Below are 19,955 nucleotides of genomic sequence, written 5' to 3'. Positions count from 1 at the left end.
ACGAACATTACTGACAGGTTCTAACATGCAAATCATGACATGCATATCATGTACGGCATGATTTACATGAGACTGCCTTGCTGGGCTTCCGGCCGTTTTATTAACTGGATATATGCCAAAATTGGTATGGCATGACATGAATGGATGGATGACATGAATGGATGGATGGATGTGCACAGACATGACATGAATGCGTGACAAACATAAATGACAGGTCATGCATTGTATGTACCAGAATATACGTTTCATTAGCATGGTATATACCAGGTCGTACGTACAGGCATGTATCCATGACAAGCATGCGATATATAATGAGCTAGATGTCATGACATGAATGACGTCCTTTGGCTCAAATACAAATAAGGCGATGTATGCAGCTCTGTGCTGGCTGCATCGCATTACGTCAATTACCACAGTGCATGGGATCCGCCGGATTTTTTTTTTCTGGTGCTTAAAAAAATCCCGCGAAATATGAAATAAAACCACGTGACCGATCTCGTACGCTACCGTACTGCAGCGCTCTCAAACGTACTTCAAGCGAAACAACCGGCGCGCGCACCTTAGCGATAAGATCGGCCACGGCTCTAGGCATCGACTTCCCAGTGCGCCAGCATTTTTAACAACCGCACACGGCAAGGGCCGCCGTCTTCCGCAAGGTTGCCACTGACTTTCGAGTAAATGTCGCCAAACGACGAGCAGAAAGTCGCCAAAAGTCGCCATTTTTTACAAATTTCGCCAAAAACGTCGCCATTCTAGATATGTGCGGCATATCCTAGTAATAAGAACTTCTACTGGTGTATAGCCCCGTAGAATACAACGCCATTCAAAGCCCTTAAAGTATATTGACATTTCTCAATGCCAGGCGCATCGCCCCTTCACCATGGGAGTGCTTGGTGCACCTGGTTCTCCGACTAGCCGCAAGATGTGCGCGGAGGCGCAAGTATGAAAGGATAAAACGCTCATGATATCCTTCCATCCCTGTCAGCTCGTTTGAAAGGTAAAAGTGTGATAAACCTTAGGCGAAAGCCGCGAAGGCGTTGTTTGTAGACAGCTTTACATCCCCTCATATGAAAAAAAGGATTAACAGGTTTATTGAAAGTAGTAAGACAGAATTCTTACAGGTATCGTTCATTAGTGAGTCTTATGCCTTTCAGTGTGAACTAATATGATACCGGACGCCACTGTCCCTTTCATATATAATCACTTATATCTACCCGTGTCAATCCAGTGCATTATAATTGAACAGGTAGACATTGTAAAATGTTATATAACAATTGTTTTCATGGCACACGCTCACCGAGAACAGTAGAAAATGCCTGAATAAATAATTTTTTATTGCACGAACACCCGCGTATCCGCCCATCTTCGCTATACGAGCTCGATTAGGGAATACTGCAGCGGTGAATAGGTCGCCAAGCTATTCAGAATAGTTGGTGCTTTGGCGGAACAAATGGCCGGAACACGCGACCAACCCGCCATCTAGCCCCTTCAGAAGCGAAACTTTAGCGAAGCTCTGAAGCATCTAGATGAATCTAGATGAATTGAGTTAGAAGCATCCAGATGAATTGAGGAGATACACACGAGTTACAGGACGGACATACAGAACGGCGCGCAATGTGCACCTCAAAACCCAGAAAAATACAGAGAATAGTGCCGCTCATTCGTTGGGAAGGCACTGAGCTTAGGATGCATAACTCAGTGGAGACCTAAGCTGAAAATCGCCAAAAATTCGCCATGTCACCATTCATAATTTTAGGTCGCCACGGGCCTCTCAAATTCGCCAATTTGGCGAAAAGTAGCCACCATTGGCAACCCTGGTCGTCCCTGATAAGCGATAGGTTGACGGTCCTCGCGCCGGTTATTTCGCTCGAAACACGTTTGAGAGAGCTGCAGTGTGTTAGCTATGGATGGATGGATGTATGCATGGATGGATGGATAGATGGATGGATGGATGGATGGATGGATGGATGGATGGATGGATGGATGGATGGATGGATGGATGGATGGATGGATGGATGGATGGATGGATGGATGGATGGATGTGTACAGATACAAATACGAACATAAATATAAAGGACCTGAAGGAGATCCGCCCTCCATTCCCCCGAAATAAAATCCTGGCTAAGGCAGCGAAAGTGATTATCGCCAGGCACGTGGAAATACAAAAATAAAGAAAACGCCAATATTAAAACAAAATAAATTGATTTAATTTGACCTAATTTGCGCCATTAAACAATGTCAATAAAGAATAGTTACAAAATGTCGTTTTCTAAAAACATTAGTGACGCCAATCGAAAATTACGCATCACATAGGAAATGTGACAAGGCATCCATGCGCTACACTATAGTGTAGCGCATCGGTGCCTTGTCACATTGCGCAAAACGCCGCCTCTGCGGCGTTTTCTGCGCGCCGGGCGAGATCAGTTTCAATTTCGTCCTTAAAATTCGACGATGAATATCTCGAATTACGTGTAACTCTCGCGATTTCTAAAAAAATAGGTTTGCCATAAATTGTCACGCATTACAACCGCTTAATATAAACAACTGTCCTCAAGTCAATAATTGACAAGTTAATTAACGAGTTTTCGTTAATTAGTCTCGTCAATTTCATTTTAGTTGCGGCAAAGTATTTCCCCCTCGACGTAGAGTACGTGTGCGAAAACGACTAGAGCGTGACTGCCATAAAATTTTTATGAGAAATCTGTATTGTATATAAAAAAGCACCCTGTATATCAACTTTGAATGCGGGATAAAAAAAAAAAAGAAAAAGGTCGCAGCACACCCGTCATGCAGTTATGTGGAGTCTGCTTCACTGGTAAGCAGTGGCATTGAATGATACATTTAAGATTGACTATCGTCAAACTTTTAAAGTTCTGTTTGGGGCATGTGTGGCCGAGTGATAGTATCCGTCTTTGTCTTCAGAGATATATAAAGTTGTTACAGGCGTTCTAGATATATTTATGTCACATTGCCAGACAGCGGGAGAGTTTGCAACGTTTTTCTCACTTCTCTCTTTTACTCCAGTTATTGGTTTATTTTTTCATGAGCACTGGATGGTTCAGGTGTCCACTGGAAAATCTAGCAATAACAATGTGTTCCTTTCCGTTTGCGTATTTAGAATAACAAAACTCTTTTACTGTACACGTTAGACATATGACGTAGGCGTGTTATTGGACTGCGCCGTTTATGAACTGTACCCAGAAGTGATCCGCCGCTTTAGGCCGGTGTCTATATGGCATTGCGCTGTTGAAGTCGCGGGCTCTATCTCAACTGCGGCGGCCGCATATACCGGTGTATGCAGAATGCGAAAACGCACTCGGGTACCGTGCACTGGGTGCACGTAAATAATCCAATCCGGCGCTCGCGGCTACAACATTCCTAACAATGAGGTTGCTATATTTTAGTTAGCAAGTCTCAGGATTTGGCATTACATTTCCGGAGTCTTCTAAGGCCCTGCTGCTGAAGGAATAGCGCACACCGGCGTGACTGCTCATACTGACGCGTTCGTATCACGAAGTATTTAACACCCATATTGATGGCCTATTCCGAGAGCTGTCAGACTGAATGAAATATTATTGCATGAATGAATCTGCTGCTGACATTCGAAATTTGTGCTGGAAAGGAGTTACACTTCGCAATAAGCAGCCTCCAAAGGCTGCTTATTGGCTGCTTGGCTGCTTAAGGCTGCTTGGAGTTGCGACGCCGTCCGTGTCACGGTTGCTGTCAACCTTGATGAACATACATGGCAGATTGTCGTGTATAGGTGGATGTGCGGTTTGAAACTCAAGACACCGAGGCTGTACTCGGCTGAACACTTGGGTTTTCTGTTGTTTGCTTTTGATCACGCACACGCACATGTTTTAGCTGCGGAAAATTATTTCCGCCTCGATATAGAATTCATGTGCGAAAACGAAAGGATCCTGACTGTCATAGAATTTTTATTCCGTGCCTTGTCCCTGTCTGTCTTAGCCTTGATTGTTCCGTTGGCGCTAGTGTACATGGCAGTTACAGCTATTCATTCTTGGTATAATTCCGCAAAATAAATAAATAAATGCTGTTTTATTTTCCTCCGCAAGACAAAACGAGGCGTTAGTGTGATTTTCCCAATAGAATAGAAATAAGATATTTTGTCTGAGTGTTTGAACGGCAACGTCACGCAAAGCAGGATAAGATCAATTATGTACCTGTTTATCAGCGCGCGTCCGCTGTCCCTTAATTGGTACGACCGCTGCCATACGCCGGCCTCCTCGCGAGGTGCCGGGATCATGGTCTTGCAATGGCACATGCAGATGTCGTCGACTCCTACCCCACTGAGTAGGTCGCACTTGGGCCTCCCTCGATGTGCTAAGCAGACGTAGCAAGAGCGTTCGTCAGCCTTGTTCCACAGCTTGAGCACGATGTTCCACTAGTCTGTAAGGACATCCTCAATGGCCAAGCTACTGCAGAGCTAGGACGTGTAGTTATTGGCCCCTTCTGTGTGTGCGAGCGACGAGTGACGTGTTCTGCGGCGGCGAGTTTCTAGAGAAGGTGGATGCGCTTGCGGGGAGGAGATGGTAGATTCGGATGCCGCCGAGTGATCGGCCGGCCAATGCCGTTCCTCCCTGAGCTGCTGCGAAGTGCGTCTGCTACAATTGGCTGCGTGTTCGAATGTGCGAGGAAAAGTATTATGACGGTGATGATAACAATTAACCGTTTTCCGCGGCGAGTACCCACTATTGGGATAGGCCGATGAAAGGGTGGCAGGAGGCACATGACAATGATGCATCAAGGGGAACAGAAAGCCTAAATTTAAGGTAGAATAACGGATAAAGGAACAAACGGAGAAACCGATGGAAAAGTATGCAACATGTAATAACGCAAGAGACAGTAAAGACCTGAAAATGAGGGTACATAAGCAAGCAATTTCAACGAATTGAATATAAAACAAAGAAAAGGAAGAAGTAGAAAGGACTGACATGCTAATATTTTTGTCGCATTTAATTAGTCAAACATAGCGGAGCAGACATCCCTATAAAAACAGCCAAGTGTTGTAGCCCCAGGTGATAAAACTCAAGGACAATTTAATCCTAATCCCATCCTCTCTAGTGGAGCTTTGAGGAACATTTTTCTTTGAGTGAAATATCTTCGATAGGATACAGTGGCCTATAGATTCAATTTCATTGCAAATCTGACATAAAGGCGACGCCATGAGACCAGCTCCATGTAAAAAAAAATCGCTAGCGGAATGCAACAGCGCAATACGGCGAAGGAAACTCCTAATTGTCGAGATATGCGCCACTAGCTGTTTATTCCAGTAAAATCTTAGATGTTGAAAGTCTGAAGCTTATCGATCGATAATTAGTTTAGGCCACTTTGTAAACAAACATTAGTGTAGCTGAAAGCTGTCACGTAAGCCGTATCAGTTGAAATGGGAATCACTAGTCCACTTAGAGATGATGCGGCTAGTGAGTCCGTCAGTTCATTTAGATATAATCTGTGACCTGGTACCCCTAGTAATCGATTTTTTTTTTCATGTTGGCAGATATTAAATAATAGAACATATCTAGGAGTGTTGAAGTCGTCGCTGCAGGAATGGGGGGGCGATACCGAAACAGCATCTGTAGTTATAATTGCTGCCGATTTATTTTTGGGTAGTTTGCATAGCCCTAAAACAATAGCTAATAGTTATGCTATGAAATGGGTGTATAACACGGATGTGGAAAAAACAAAGCCCAAGCAAAAGAAGGAGAGAAGATGCCTACACAAGCCATCTCCTTTGATACGGAAGCGTCAATGACTACCATATTGTTTATTCTAAAGGGGCCCTGCAACGCTTCTGAGCATGGTCAGAAAGCGCTGCTGATCGGTAGTTTAGGCTCCCGAGAACATGTGAGCCAAACACTATAGTTCGTTGACACCGCGCGGGATCACACACCTATACTCCTGTATGAAGGCCCGGATAATCCGGAACTTTCAAAAGCCTTCACGGTCGTCGAAATCAAAGCGGCGATACAAAGCATGAGGAAGGGCACCGCCCCGGGACCCGATCAAGTATCGATAGGGCTCCTCTCTAACCTAAGCGATGACATGACTGAATAGCTAACAGATAAAATAAACCAATACTGGGACGCCGAGTGGAAATCCGCCGAGCTCCCTCCCGAACTGCTCCCGAAAGCCGACAAAGCGCTCAATATTGATAACCTCCGTCCCATATCCCTCACGTCATGCGCTGGTAAGGCGATGGAGAAGGCAATACAAATTAGGCTAATTGAATATCTAGAAGAACAGAACCTCCTGCCTGACGTACGTACGGCTTTCGTCCACCTGTCAGCATAGGACATCCTCTTACAACTAAAACATGAGATTGTCTACCTACCCAGCAGAACCACTCAAGCAGTAAGGGCGATTCTGGCAATCGATTTCAACGGAGCCTTTTACAATGTCCGACACTTCGCCATCTTGGAAAATTTGCTTGAGCTCAAGTGCGGTCCAGAACTATACGCATGTGTGCAGGATTTTCTAACAGACAGACGGGTCACTATCCGCATAGGGGACCTTAAAGGGGTCATGAAGCACCCCTTGGGCTTGTTGAAAAAACACATCCTGCGGAAAGCTGACACGGCTATGAACTGCTCTGCAAAATATTACAGTCGTGCGCGCCGCGTAAAAGTCACAAGCGGAGCGCGAAGTTGCCGTTTCCTCAGGCGCCCTCTTTTCAAACAGAGGCCGGTTCTCACTCTCGTCGGTGGGCGGGGCGTCTGCACGTTGACGTCGCGGATCTGCCAGTTTACGTCGCAAGAGATATAGCATGCTTATTGGCCGATAGCCGGATGAGATGAGCTTCTTGCCACGGGGTACCGCCACTTGCCCGCGCCGCACTCCTCAGTCTGCTAAATTTACACGGTAGCCGCACTCGCGCATGCGAATCACAGCGGGAGAGCGATCGCGTTTCATGACGAGCGCTGACGTAACTTCTTTCCCCCGTGCCATCCCTCCCTGTGTGGCTTCCAGAGCGCTCGTCGGCACGAGAAAAAGAGAGAAAGCGCTGAGAGCGTGCGCCCAAACCCCCGTAACTCCGCTCATTCTTGACGGATTCGAAAAATTTTTGCGGCAATCGATTCGGGAGGCAGTAAACTCTGATACTGAGGTCATTAGATCATTACTTGAAAAAATGATTCATGACCCCTTTAAATCACAACCCATCACCATGGGTAATTTTCGGTACGCGCGAAGGGGCTGTCCTTTCCCCGCTCCTCTTCAATATCGCCCTCATGCGCCTCCAGAAGGCTCTCAATCAAATTTCGGATGTACGCCACGCCATCTGTGCTGATGACGTCACGATGTGGACCCGCTCTGGCAACTTGGGCCAGATAGAAGAAGCCCTCCAACAGGCCGCCACCGTAGTAGAATAAATAGGGTGCAAGGGTGGTCTGGAGTGCTCGCTGTTACGACCGGCTCTGGAATTCGCCATGGCAGACGCCATTGTGCCTGAACCTGTCAGACTTCAGGTGTCCTCATGGGTCGGCGCTTAGACGGAGGCACGGAGCGCCGCGTCTTCCTGGAGGTGGCTTATGTCGAGCAGGCCAAGAATGCCGCCGTGGACGGAATCCCAGCAAAACCCCTTTCTGACTCGGTGTTTTCGGCGTGGGATGGCACCTTGGAGAGGTTCTCAGCAAACCACTGCATTATTTTGCTCGAACGCAGACATGAAAGTTTGCATGTGCTGCTCGAACACTCCTTCCTCGCCGGGAGTTCCCGGGATCAGGTCGCTCCGAGTGTGAACCCGAGCGCTGACATTGTGCGGGGCGCTTGTGGCCCGATTGGACATCGTCCTAGACCAAGCCCTCACCAGATGTATTCTGTAGTTCCTTTACCATCTCTAGTAGGTGGGGCGCCGAGACGGCGAGACACCATTGGCGGTAGTGGCTGTCATCGCTCCCAGAGTATCCCAGTGTTTGCTGACGCAGGGCTTTAAAAGCCGAATACTTTTGTGAAATCACTCTTTCTTCCTTCATTCATTCTCTTTCATACAACTATGTAACTAAATCTCTGTTCTCTCGAACGAACGCTTCTCTCTGCAAAACTTGGACGATGGGTCCGACGACAGAGGCCAGCTACCAATGACGAGAGCCCAATATCGCCCACCAAGTCCGAAATCCTCGTATATAGAAATAAGGCATCCGACAATACGTCCCTCAATGTACAACTGAACGGAACCCCAATTAAAGAGGTAGAAACCATCCGAATTCTCGGGGCCAATTTCAATAATCAGGGCAACTCATTTGCTGTCCAGAAACTAAAAACTTCCTGTCTTCAAATTTCTCGCATGATTAGCCGGGTGGCCAACCGACAACGAGGGATGAAAGAACACGACATACTGCGACTCGAGGCATTCGTAATCAGTCGCATAACCTATAGCTTTCCTTACCTAATGATCTTGAAAGCAGACGAGCACAAGATAGACAGAGTCATACGTGCTACTCCCAAGAAGGCACTGAACCTTTCCCAGTGCATGGGCACTCACCGAACGTCTGCTTCAAATGGGGCTTCACAATACCGCGTCCGAACTATTCCAAGCACACTACACAAATCAAGTCATGCGCCTGGCCATCACTAATACGGAACGGAAAACACTATCAGAACTTGGCATTCAGAGGAGGGGGAAACACCGTATCCCACTTGAATGGAGGCAGGACATCATAATCAAACCACTACCACGCAATGTGCATCCACAGTTCCACGAACATCGACGTCGGGCACGGGCCAGGGCTCACGACAAATACTCAGACACTGAGGGCGCCTTCTTTGTCCATGTAGCTGGACCAGTGAACTGCAAATACACGGCAAGAGTCATTCATATAGGAAAACAGATTGATTTCTGCCCAGGACACAGACGCAACTAGTATGGACGAAGCAGGAATTGCCCTCGCCTTATGAAACCCCGGGTCCGCCTTTGTTCTCACAGACTTACAAGCATGCAGCCTACCGAAATTCTTGCAAAGGCCACATTACCCTCATTGCGTACCGAATCCTCACACAGCTATCGTCCCCATGCTTACAGGGAGAATGGAAGCAGCTGATATGGATACCCGGCCACTGCGGAGTTAGAGGCAATGAGCTCGCCCACGCCTCGGCCTGCGAATCACTCTTCCGGACTTCCGACCAGGGGCGTATCCAGGGGGGGGGGGGGTGGCACACCGGGCCCGTGCCCCACCCCCGGAAAATTTTTCCCCGTGGGATACAGAGGACAAAATGACGCTCGACCCCACTTATTTGCCCGGACCCAATATCGGATCAAGGAGGTGCCCCCCCCCCCCCTCCCGAAAAAAATTTCTGCCTACGCCACTGCCTCGGACCCCGGCATATCACACCCACCCTCGGTTCTGTGATGGACCCGCTTCTTACATGTACAGAAATTCTACAACACCAAAGACTCGAAAGACGGAAACTTCCGCCCCCGGGGCCCAACCTCAGTAAAGAATCCCAGGTGGCATGGCGTCGCTGCAGGCACTCTCCTACCCTAAACCATAGATACTATCTAAGATAGATCCCGACACACACGCACCACAGTGCAGGTTCTGCGACAATAAAACAGCCACCCTGTACCACATGGTATGGGAATGTCCGCACAATCAACCCAGCCAACCGAAGACACAACCCAACATAAAAGGGTGGGAGGTAGCTCTGTCCAGCTCGGATCCGAAGGCCCAAGAGGCCCTCGTGAAACGTGCGAGGACAGCGGCCCGCGCCAATGGGATCCCGGACTAAGGATCCTACTCACCGATCTTCTCACGGAGGGCCAAATAAACGTTTTATTCTCTCTCGCGCGATCACACTGAAAGTAAGCCGCGCATTCGAAGAAAGAAAGTGCTCAAGGTCATGACGCGTGCTGTCGAACGGACAGCGCGCGTCATTCTCTTGCGCCCTTGTCATCCCTCCCTCCATCCCCTCCCCCCTCCCCCCCCCCCCCCCCCCCCCCGCGTAGCTTTCAGCGCGCTCGCTGGCTCGAAAGGAGAGAGAAAGCTCTTAAAGCGTGCGACAAAGCCGTGTAACTCCGCTCGTACTTGACGGGTTCTAAACATTGTTGCGGCAGTCGATTCGTGAGGCAATGAACTCCTTTAATGAATTAATTCGATGATTACTTGAAGAAGTGTTACAGGCAGTGCTGGGCGGTATCGAAGATACATGTATCTTAGATACTATCTTAGATACTCTTTGGGTATCTTGTATCTGTATCGCGATACCTCTCGCAAGACGAGTATCTGTATCTGTATTTCCGATACATTCAATAATGTATCGTATATCTTAAAATACAAGATACTCCTATAGAAACACCACCGTACGAAACAATAATCGCTGGCTCAACTCCGCTTCTCAAGCTAGTACTGGTGCCTACAGACGGCCTGAATAAAACTAAGCGCAGTGACACAATTTTATTTTTCCGCCAAATCGAGTCCACCAGTGAGAGCAGGCGATGAGGTGTGCGCGTTCCTTTTGGTGGAGCAGGGCAACATGACAGCGCTCGCGTAGTCACGACAGAACAAGCGCGCGAACGTCTATGCTTAGCTCACGTGCCTTTCTTTTCCCAATTTTTTTCTTTTTTCATGTACCAGTGTCATGATACTTCCCCTTATCCACTGTCCAGCGCCGCGTACCACAATGCGTGCGATGATTATCGCGCAAATTCCGATGCCGCTGCCCCGCGAAGTGCTTCGTTACGAAATCTGAAGCATAGGGTTGCTTTGCGTCTCGTGGCTTTCATACATCCCCGATATGAAGGATCTTGTCGACGTAAGTTCGACTTACATGCGATTGGCTTATGTGCAGATAAGATCCTAACTATAGCACACTTGTACCGATGCTACATCTAATAGCTGACGCGTTTACCTAGCAGAAGATATGTTCATGTACCCTATCTTCCTGCTGTCGATCGAATCCCGGCCGCGGCGGTCGCATATTCGATGGAGGCGAAAATACTTCAGGCCCGTGTACTTCGATTTGGGTGCACGTTAAAGAACTCCAGGTGGTCGAAATTTCCGGAGCCCTCATAATCGTACCATGGTTTCGGTACGCAAACCCTAACGATTATTATTATTATGTTCCTGCTATATTTATTCAAAGAATTTTTTGAAATCATAATTTGATTGTTAGCACAAGTGCTTTCTTAGTCCATGTTGTGCGTCCCGTACATTACCTAGGGCTCTGAACTCTTTTTTCCCGGTCTGGTAACAGCAATCTGTCTCTTGTAACGTGCTGCTAAAATAAGCTGTGCTCTATTCTTACTTTGAACTGTGTGCTTTATTTCTGCTACTGTTTTCGCATTTATATTTCACTTGAGTTTACTGTTCTGCCAAGGCGACCTTGAAAGCAAGTATGTAATTATGTGGGCGCGAAGTGAGTATACAGTACCAAACATCCTGCTTATTGCTTAGTAAAACAGCGAAATTGAGCTTGCATTGTAATTATGGAAATAATTAGGAGCCACCTTAAAGTTGTTAGGAAAGGGATTCGAGAAACATTGCTATACCAAATGATCTGTTTTTCTCATGGGCGTCCCAACAAGCCATTTCAGTCAATTTTTCATAGGCACTAAATATTTTATTGTGTTACATTAACAAGTAAGTTGACGATACCTCATGCTTACTTGACGTAGCTATTAGGGGTGCCGCCTGTATCGTGTTTCAATACTTATTCACGGTGAATGTTTGACACAGCACGGATTTTCTATTTTATTTACATATATTTGTTTTCCTTTTTTAGGCCTCCCTAATTTTTTTTCTTTTTACTCTTACTAATCGCCAGGTAATCGGAGCTATAGGTGGAAATAGCGTGAATAGCAGCGGTGTGCTGCGACGATTTGTGCAACTATACTGCCACGTGCTCTTATTTCTTTATTTTGGTGTGATTGGGTTTAAACCCAAAAAAAAATTATTAGCAGTGCTCGGCTCAAGCCGCACCGCGATGTTTCGGAATCTTCGTGGTTGTTTCAGATTGTTCCGTTAAGATTACGTGCAAATCCCAGCCGCAGCGTCCACATTTCAATGGAGGTGAAATGCTCGAGGCCCGTGTACATAGATCTAGGTGCACGTTAAAGAACCCCAAGTGGTCGAAAACCCCAGGTGGTCGAAAACACCCAGGTGGTCGTTTAGAACCCAGGGTGGCCCTCCACTACGGCGTCCATCATAATCATATCGTGGTTTTGTGATGCAAAACCGCAACAATTATAATTAAAATTATGCGCAGGACGCGAGCACTGTAGTTCTTTCGGGAGCTTACGCGAGCACCAGCGGTAACGCTAGAAGGTTCGATCGCTGATGTGACCACGCGTTCCGCCGATGATCAGAACACCGAAGGCCAATGAAATTTATTGCCGCTATCAGTGTACAGCGTTCTTTTGCTTGTACATTGAGTTACTTATTTTTCTGGGCACAAGTTTGCCCAATGAGCAGTTTCGTTTCTACCAGAGCGACTGCCGCCTTCTTCATCATCACCACCACGTGATAATACAACAGGTATTAGGTATTTCTGGGGTGAACATGTTCTCTCGTTGAAGAAAAATTGTTAAAAGGTTGTACATTAGTGAGTATATTGATAACGAACGTTTTACACCAGCAGATAAGTAGAACATGAAAAGTCATGGCAGTTTTATGAGCCCTATACGTATACACAATGCGTCACGAAAAATGTCGCTAGCAGCATTGTCGCTGCTCTACACCGGTGATTCGACTTTGCGTAAACGGTCTTTTACAGCCAAGTTAAACTCCACACCGGTATTTCCGCCATCGTGCGAATGCTTCTTATTGATGTTCTTGTGATTAGATGGCGACCGGCTAGCTGGTCGGCAAGCAGAGCAGCGACTCTCATCAATTACAAAAATGACAAGCAAGAGCCGCTGTCAGTGAACAGGTGTCCTGTTAAGAAATCTAAACAAACCCCAATAAGTTATGTTGGAAGCAAACTTTGAGCAAGAAGGACAACACTTTTGAGATACTAACAGACATTTCATTAAAGTGAAACAAAATTGGTCACATTAAAGAAATTTTCAAGCAAACCTTTTTGTGCATAGGCGTTCGCTACGTTATGGTGGTCTATAATAACAAATTTGCGAATGTATCGAAGTATCTTAAGATACATTAGGCAAGTATCGTATCGGATACAATTATTGCGGTAGTATCTTGTATCTGTATCTCCAATACTTCTTGCCTGGGTATCTTGTATTGTATCACGATACAATTTCAAAGTATCTTTGCCCAGGCCTGGTTACAGGGCCCTTCTGAGATGGCTAAGGTGATGTTATAGCTTATCATTGAAATTGAAATGTAATTTGTTTAGCATATGTCAGGGGTGGGTGAATGATAGATTGGGGAGTGTTAATATCGTCAAAATTTGTGTGAAGGCAAGTATTGAGTTTAGTTGCTGAGATGTTTAACGTGTACATTCAGTGATTTCGGCTGTGCCTGTACGAACAGAATCTCCGGAGTCGCGACCAATGTGCTCCAAAAATGAACTCTATTCATAAATGAATTCATACATTGATCGCCTCTGAGGAGAACCGTAAATATTTAAAAATATGAAAGGTAAGGATTTTGAACCTATTTCGCAAACGGGGTAATCGCGCTGCCATATACCGAGCATTATTTGACATTGAGAATCCAATGCACAAACAAAAGGCTGCCAGAAAACAAGACGCACCCGAATCCCACAATCGGACGCACATGCATCTTGTAAATCACTGTCTAAGTATTTCTTCGCAACCCCGTCCGTCGGTTTCCGAGCTTTTGTAGCCATCTCACGGCTCGTGTTACTTTCGTTTTATTGCGATAGCAATTATATGAACACTCTCGGCTGGTTTTTGCCGTCGCCGTTGTCGTCATGTCCCAGATATGTATATATATGTATATATAAATAAAAGCCACAAAGAAAAAATGAGAAAGAACTTTCCGAAGCGCGCCACCAGGCCTCGAACCTTGGACCTCTCGCTCCGCAGCGCGCTGCTTTAAACAACTCGGCCACGCGCCACCGGCTGTTTAGCATAACAATGGTGAGCTATTTATATACACCATTTAATGCTAACGGCACGCAGAGCTCAGAGGTGCTTCAGTGTGTGTAATATCACCCGCGAGATTGCCCGAAGGGCGCGCTTTAAAGCAACGCTCCTACATTTTCCTTCAGTTTAAAAGCTGCCCTTGAGACGCCCACTAAAAAGTGGCCCATTTCTGTACCCACTGACGATGTGTAACGCCGAGTAAACAATGTGTCGAGTGCCACCGCGCGGCAGTAAACGCGGAGGAGTCACTCCACGCGCCGCAGTTTTAAATAAAAAGAAGTCTAAGAGCGTTGGGTTGTAGCGCGCTGCTCAAACACGAAGTAACAACCGTAACAGTTCGCACTCGTCCTATGTGTACCTGTGCGTTCTTTTGGAGTGTCCTTCCTTGTGTTTGAGCAGCGCGCTGCAAGTGCTGAGCTGTGACCGTTGTTAGTTCACGGTCGTCCTGTGTGTGTTCTTTTCGCCAGTCCTTTGCGCTCGAGGGGCGCGTTGCAAGCATCGAGCTGCTTGCCGTTCTTCTTGTGACATTCTAATTTGTTGCTACCGCATTCATTGCTTCGCCGATACGGCGAAATTGTGACTTTTTGAAGACATTTCCTTTTAAAGACATTTCGTATAGAACTTTTACCATTGCCGAGGTCATTCCATCTGGTCCAGGCGCTGAATAAGGCGAATGCCAAATGACATTCGCCAGTTCTACTAACGTGACCTCACTGAAGTCTTCCCCTGCTATTGGGTTCGGTATGTAATGTGGTAAAGCTGACGTGAACCTGTATTCTAATCCCTTTGCAATATTTTCTAATATTTCAGACAGTCCACGAGCGAAAGGACAAAAGAATCAATATTTGCTGGCGGTGGTATTATCGTTTGAGAACGCAAAAATCTAAACACGGCTTTTCCTTTTTTTTCTTGTGTCACATGAACCTCCCCAATGTTGTTTTTCTTTTCGCTCTATTCCAATATAAGGTGGGTACAGCGACCTGCGCTCCCGTGTCACCTCTGGCTTTAGTGCAACGCAGTTTCATCTAGCAAGGAAGCTAAAATAAAGCGTCACCGATGCATAGGGAGATAACACTTTATGTAACATTTCTGCCTAGTGTATTATGGCACTAAGGTACGGGATGTCATAGTCACCTGAAAGGGCAAGTCATCGTAATGTTGTTACATGCATATTTTTATAGTAGTGACCCAGTTCATACATATTTTACATACATACATACATACATACATACATACATACATACATACATACATACATACATACATACATACATACATACATACATACATACATACATACATACATACATACATACATACATACATACATACATACATATAGTAGTGACGTAGTGACCCAGTTCAATCAGTTACCCATAAGTCCACCGAAATAAAAAGGCAAATGAAGTTCACCTTGTAGATGTCTATTGCTCATAACCAGCCAATTCAAGGCCGATCGCGTAATTGTTGGTGTATTCAGTGTGTGTGTGTGTGTGTGTGTGTGTGTGTGTGTGTGTGTGTGTGTGCGTGTGCGTGTGCGTGTGTGTGTGTGTGTGTGTGTGTGTGTGTGTGTGTGTGTGTGTGTGTGTGTGTGTGTGTGTGTGTGTGTGTGTGTGTGTGTGTGTTTACGTGATACATCATTAGAGTCGCTAATAATAATAATTGTTGCGGTTTAGCGTCCCAAAACCACGTTATGAATTTGAGTAACGCCGTATAGTGGAGGGCTCCGGAAATTCCGACCACCTCGGGTTCTTTACGTGCACCTAAATCTAAGTACACGGTCCTCAGGCATTTCCGCCTCCGTCTAAAATGCAGCCGCCACGGCCGGGCATTACAGTCGTTCAATCAAGCCTTCGCAATGACGTATAGTTACACAGGCGAGCAATATGCACCGGTAAAGCCTTCGCAAGTCTTCGCTTATAAAAATTGAAGTGATAACAATAATTATTCCTGGGGTTTTACTTGCCAAAACAACGATATGATTATGAGGCACGCCGTAGTGCGTGCACAGGATTATTCTTGACCAGCTGGGGTTTCCTGAACGTGCATCTAAATCTGAGTACATGGGTGTTCTTGCATTTCGCCCTCATCGAAATGCTGCCTCCGTGGTCTGGAATCGAAACCGGGAAATTGAAGCGATAGCCAGTCAAGCCTTCTGTGCGTTCGTAAATCGCAATTATTGATAACTTGAGTGAAAATTGGCTGGTTCGAGCCCACTATCTTGTTTCATGTTCTTGCAGGTATATTATATACTGTATGACATGACACTCTGCCGCTAGTGAAAACAACACACACAAGAAGGACACGAGCACGACAACATGGCCGCCCATGTTGTCGTGTTCGTGTCTTTCTTGTGTGCGTTGTTTTCACTAGCGGCAGAGAGTCATGGAGTAAGCAATACCAACTAGGCCAAGAAGTTCTTCTCAAGTATATTATATAGTTGCGCCAAACTGGCTTCTGTTACCGTTTCTACTTTAAGCGCTTTTCTTTTACAGAAGATGGCTGCATGGCTGGTTTCTTAAACGGCAGTGTGCTTCTATATACATTTCGCTTCACTGTGCATATATCGTTTTACACAGTAAACGTATTTATAGTTTGCATTACTTAATCGAAACGAATTAATTCACGTGCCACGTGGCGCAATCTGGCAAAAAAAAAAGGTTGTTCCACATTAGCCGCGATGGCTACATGTGGCTCTGGCTAACACTTCCAGAAATGACCAAGAAAGTAGACGGGCGAACGACCGCCGCCGTATCTCAGTTGGTATAGGTCATCGCACTTGTAATGCGAAGGGTTGTGGGTGCGGTCCCCACCAGTGGCAAATTGTTTTTTCATCCACTTTAATCTTCCTTTATTTCACAACTACTGCGCTTGAATCAAACACTACAATTAATAACGCCCCCTATACTTTCCTTGGCTTCATATGATTGTGTCTAACAAAAAACAATAATAATAACGGGCCCTCGATTCATTCCCCTTAATTATTTCGAACGTTCATGATTATAGCGTTTTGGGCATGCTTGGTAATAGCGTAAACAAGTGCCTAGGCACACTGACAAGAGAGGGTACGTAGGGCAAGCGCAGTCCTATACGTGTACACTCTCTTTGGAATGTGTCTACTTGTTAGCGCTACGTATGTACTTCCAGGTATTTGTCGTGTATATTTATGCATATATATATCATAATTTCGCGTTTTTTTGTTTTTTTTTTGTTTTTGATAACGTTAATTCAGGTATACGTTCGTAACGCTTCACAAGGTTTTGGAACCGGTGGTACCACCATAAATTTTGCTACTACCTTTTATAGTTAGTAACTGTTACTGACACTTCCGTTGCTAACTGCAGGTAACACGGTTATAACATAGGTGACGAGCAGTTAGGACCGTACTTCTTTTCTTTTCTTCCTTTCTATTTTTTTTTTCTTTTTTTGCCTCGGAAAAAGATTTTTTCGAGATCCTGTGTTGCGCCGATAAAACAGAACGAGTGTGAAAATGGAAGAACTAAACGTGAGCCATAAGCGAGTGCGATATACAAGCGTCGCGTGCCATAGATTTAAAAAAAATAATAATTGAAGAAACAACATGCAGTACGTGCATGCGTGGAGAGGATCGATGTAGACAGCTAGCGTTCTGTCCAATGCAGAATAATCTATGATCAGTGGTCTTTCAATAAAGGTAGGCAAACATTAGGCGAGCTAGAGTGTGATGTTTGTGGGTGGGCGGGTGGGGATTAGGCACTGTTTGTAAGAACCAAGCATTCGTATTGGTTTGTTTGGTTTCTCAGCACTATGGTTTCGAGTCGGAGAAAACAGTCCAGTTGCTCGGTTTCTCCGAATCGATGTACTCTATATAGGGCACAACGCAGAGCAGTAAGTTCTGCCGCCGTAGATGTGCGTTACAGTGCCTGCGGTCACCTCTCCGACGCGGCTGCCACGAACAGCTTACGTACGAAACTCTCAAGATTCATCACCGCGTCAAAGAAAAAGGCCACGAGGTGGACTTTCAATGGCTACCTGGTCATTGCGGGATCAGTGGCAATGTTTCCGCGGACAACGCTGCTCGCACATCCCATCAAGAAGAGACCACCGTTCCGATTCCTCTTTCCAGGACAGACGCTGCGAGGTAGCTTCGTCCCCTGGCGCGTAGTCTCTGTTTGGCGGAGTGGAACATGCCAAGTATAAGACGTACGAGACTCCACCAAATAAACCCTACGCTGGAACTCCGACCTCCATCCGGACTTCGTCGACGTGAAGCTTCACTTCTTTGTCGGCTTTGGTTGGGAGTTGCCTTCACAAAGGCATACACAACATTAATTGGAATCACCGACAGTGCGGCATGCGAGGTCTGCAGTACTGAGGAAGACATCGACCATCTGCTATGCCGCTGCCCTTGATTTGCCTCTGAAAGACGAACTCTTTCTGATGCGATGCGACGATTGGACGATCGGCCACTCTCCGTGAAGATGCTTCTGGAGCACCGTCCCCATCGCTCGTCGGCCCACAAGGCAGTTAAAGCACTTTTGTGCTTTTTAAGGACTACGGGCCTGTGTGAACGCTTGTGAGCGCTTGTGACTATTTTTACAGTGCCACCGCCACATACGTGTCAGTGCATTTATTGATCATTTCCTTTTTTTGTCGCTCCCCCTCTCTCTCTGTCTCTCCCATCTTTCCACTCCCCTTCCTTTTTCCCCGGCGTAGGGTAGCCAACCGGACTGCTGTCTGATTAACCTCCCTGTCTTCTCCCTTTCGTATACCCTCCCTTATGCACTATGGTACATACCCACTCTGGGGCATTAGCCAATACTTCGTCATCTTAACATTGAGATGATAATGCGAAGAATGTATAATGATTTTAAAAAAATTAATGAAAATATAACATACAATTAACTTCTTCTTCTTTGTTGTGCCCTTTTCAATGCCACTAAGTCGTTCGAGAACACACAGGCCTGCGCGCGAACGGAAGTCCACCAGAAGAGGGAAATATAGAGAAGGCTTCTGTTGAAAATTAAAAAAATAAAAATAAGAAAATAAAAGGCTGCCGTTGTGGGGCTGCTAGTGTGTTACCTAAGTTAAGCACATTCTATTGTCGAAGGACAATTGCGTATAGATATCTAGAAGACCGTAGAAAGGAAAAAAAAAATATGCTTGCAGACAGGTATGTCGCTAACGGGGGAAAACAGCGAGCTGAGAATTAAAAAAAAAGAAAAAGGAAGGTCTCACCGAGATTTGAACTCGGATCGCTGGATTCAAAGTCCAGAGTGCTAACCATTACACCATGAGACCACATGTACTTCCGACGCAGGGAATCGAACCCGGGCCTTCTGGGTGAAAGCCAGATAACCTAGCCACTAGACCACGCCGGAGCACGTGCCGCTGCACTCGGTGGGAGACGCAAACAGAACGCTGTCGCCCAAGCTGCTTTATCTTTGCCTTTGTTTCTCAAAATGTCATCTTTATTGCTTGTTTCTTTTCGCTTTTTATTTCTCCTGCCGGCGCTCAGATATATCAGCCCGTCTCATGACATTTGCGCTGTTGTTTCAAAGTTGTTGTTTTTCTTTAGCCCTCTTGTTTTCACGAGATAGGTGACATAGCGGGTAAAAGTCGTGGGACGAAGGAATGAAAACGCGACCTCCGCTCCGCGCAGCTAGAGGGCTCAATCATATCGCTTAGCGTAATGAAATTCATAACCAGTGAAACGCAACATCGTTATTTATAGTTTTTTTTTTCGTTGTAATATGGGTCAACAGTCACGGTATATGAATTACGTCAGCCAGACTATATTTAATCGCGCTGCTCACAAAAATTAATCCAAACCAGATGCAGCAGAAATCGTTGTACTGCTGCTCGACCAATCTGTCTATTTGGTAACGTGCCAACAATTACGCCGACAACAATGAATACGTCCACGTTTCACGCCCCTCTCCCCGATTAA

General features: G+C 46.0%; 2 non-coding genes across 2 annotated transcripts; both read right to left on the bottom strand.

Annotated features, from left to right (window-relative positions):
* Positions 1–19,234: 19,234 nt before the first annotated feature.
* Positions 19,235–19,306, bottom strand: Trnaq-uug (transfer RNA glutamine (anticodon UUG)). Its single transcript has one exon. It is a non-coding gene; the product is annotated as a tRNA-Gln (tRNA).
* Positions 19,307–19,314: 8 nt separating this feature from the next.
* Trnae-uuc (transfer RNA glutamic acid (anticodon UUC)) lies at positions 19,315–19,386 on the bottom strand. Its single transcript has one exon. It is a non-coding gene; the product is annotated as a tRNA-Glu (tRNA).
* Positions 19,387–19,955: the final 569 nt, after the last annotated feature.

This window comes from Rhipicephalus sanguineus, chromosome 1 (genome assembly GCF_013339695.2).
Source record: "Rhipicephalus sanguineus isolate Rsan-2018 chromosome 1, BIME_Rsan_1.4, whole genome shotgun sequence".
Taxonomy (NCBI): Eukaryota; Metazoa; Arthropoda; class Arachnida; order Ixodida; family Ixodidae; genus Rhipicephalus; species Rhipicephalus sanguineus.
The sequence above is the reverse complement of the archived record's forward strand: the minus strand, read 5'-3'. Positions and strand labels throughout refer to the sequence as shown.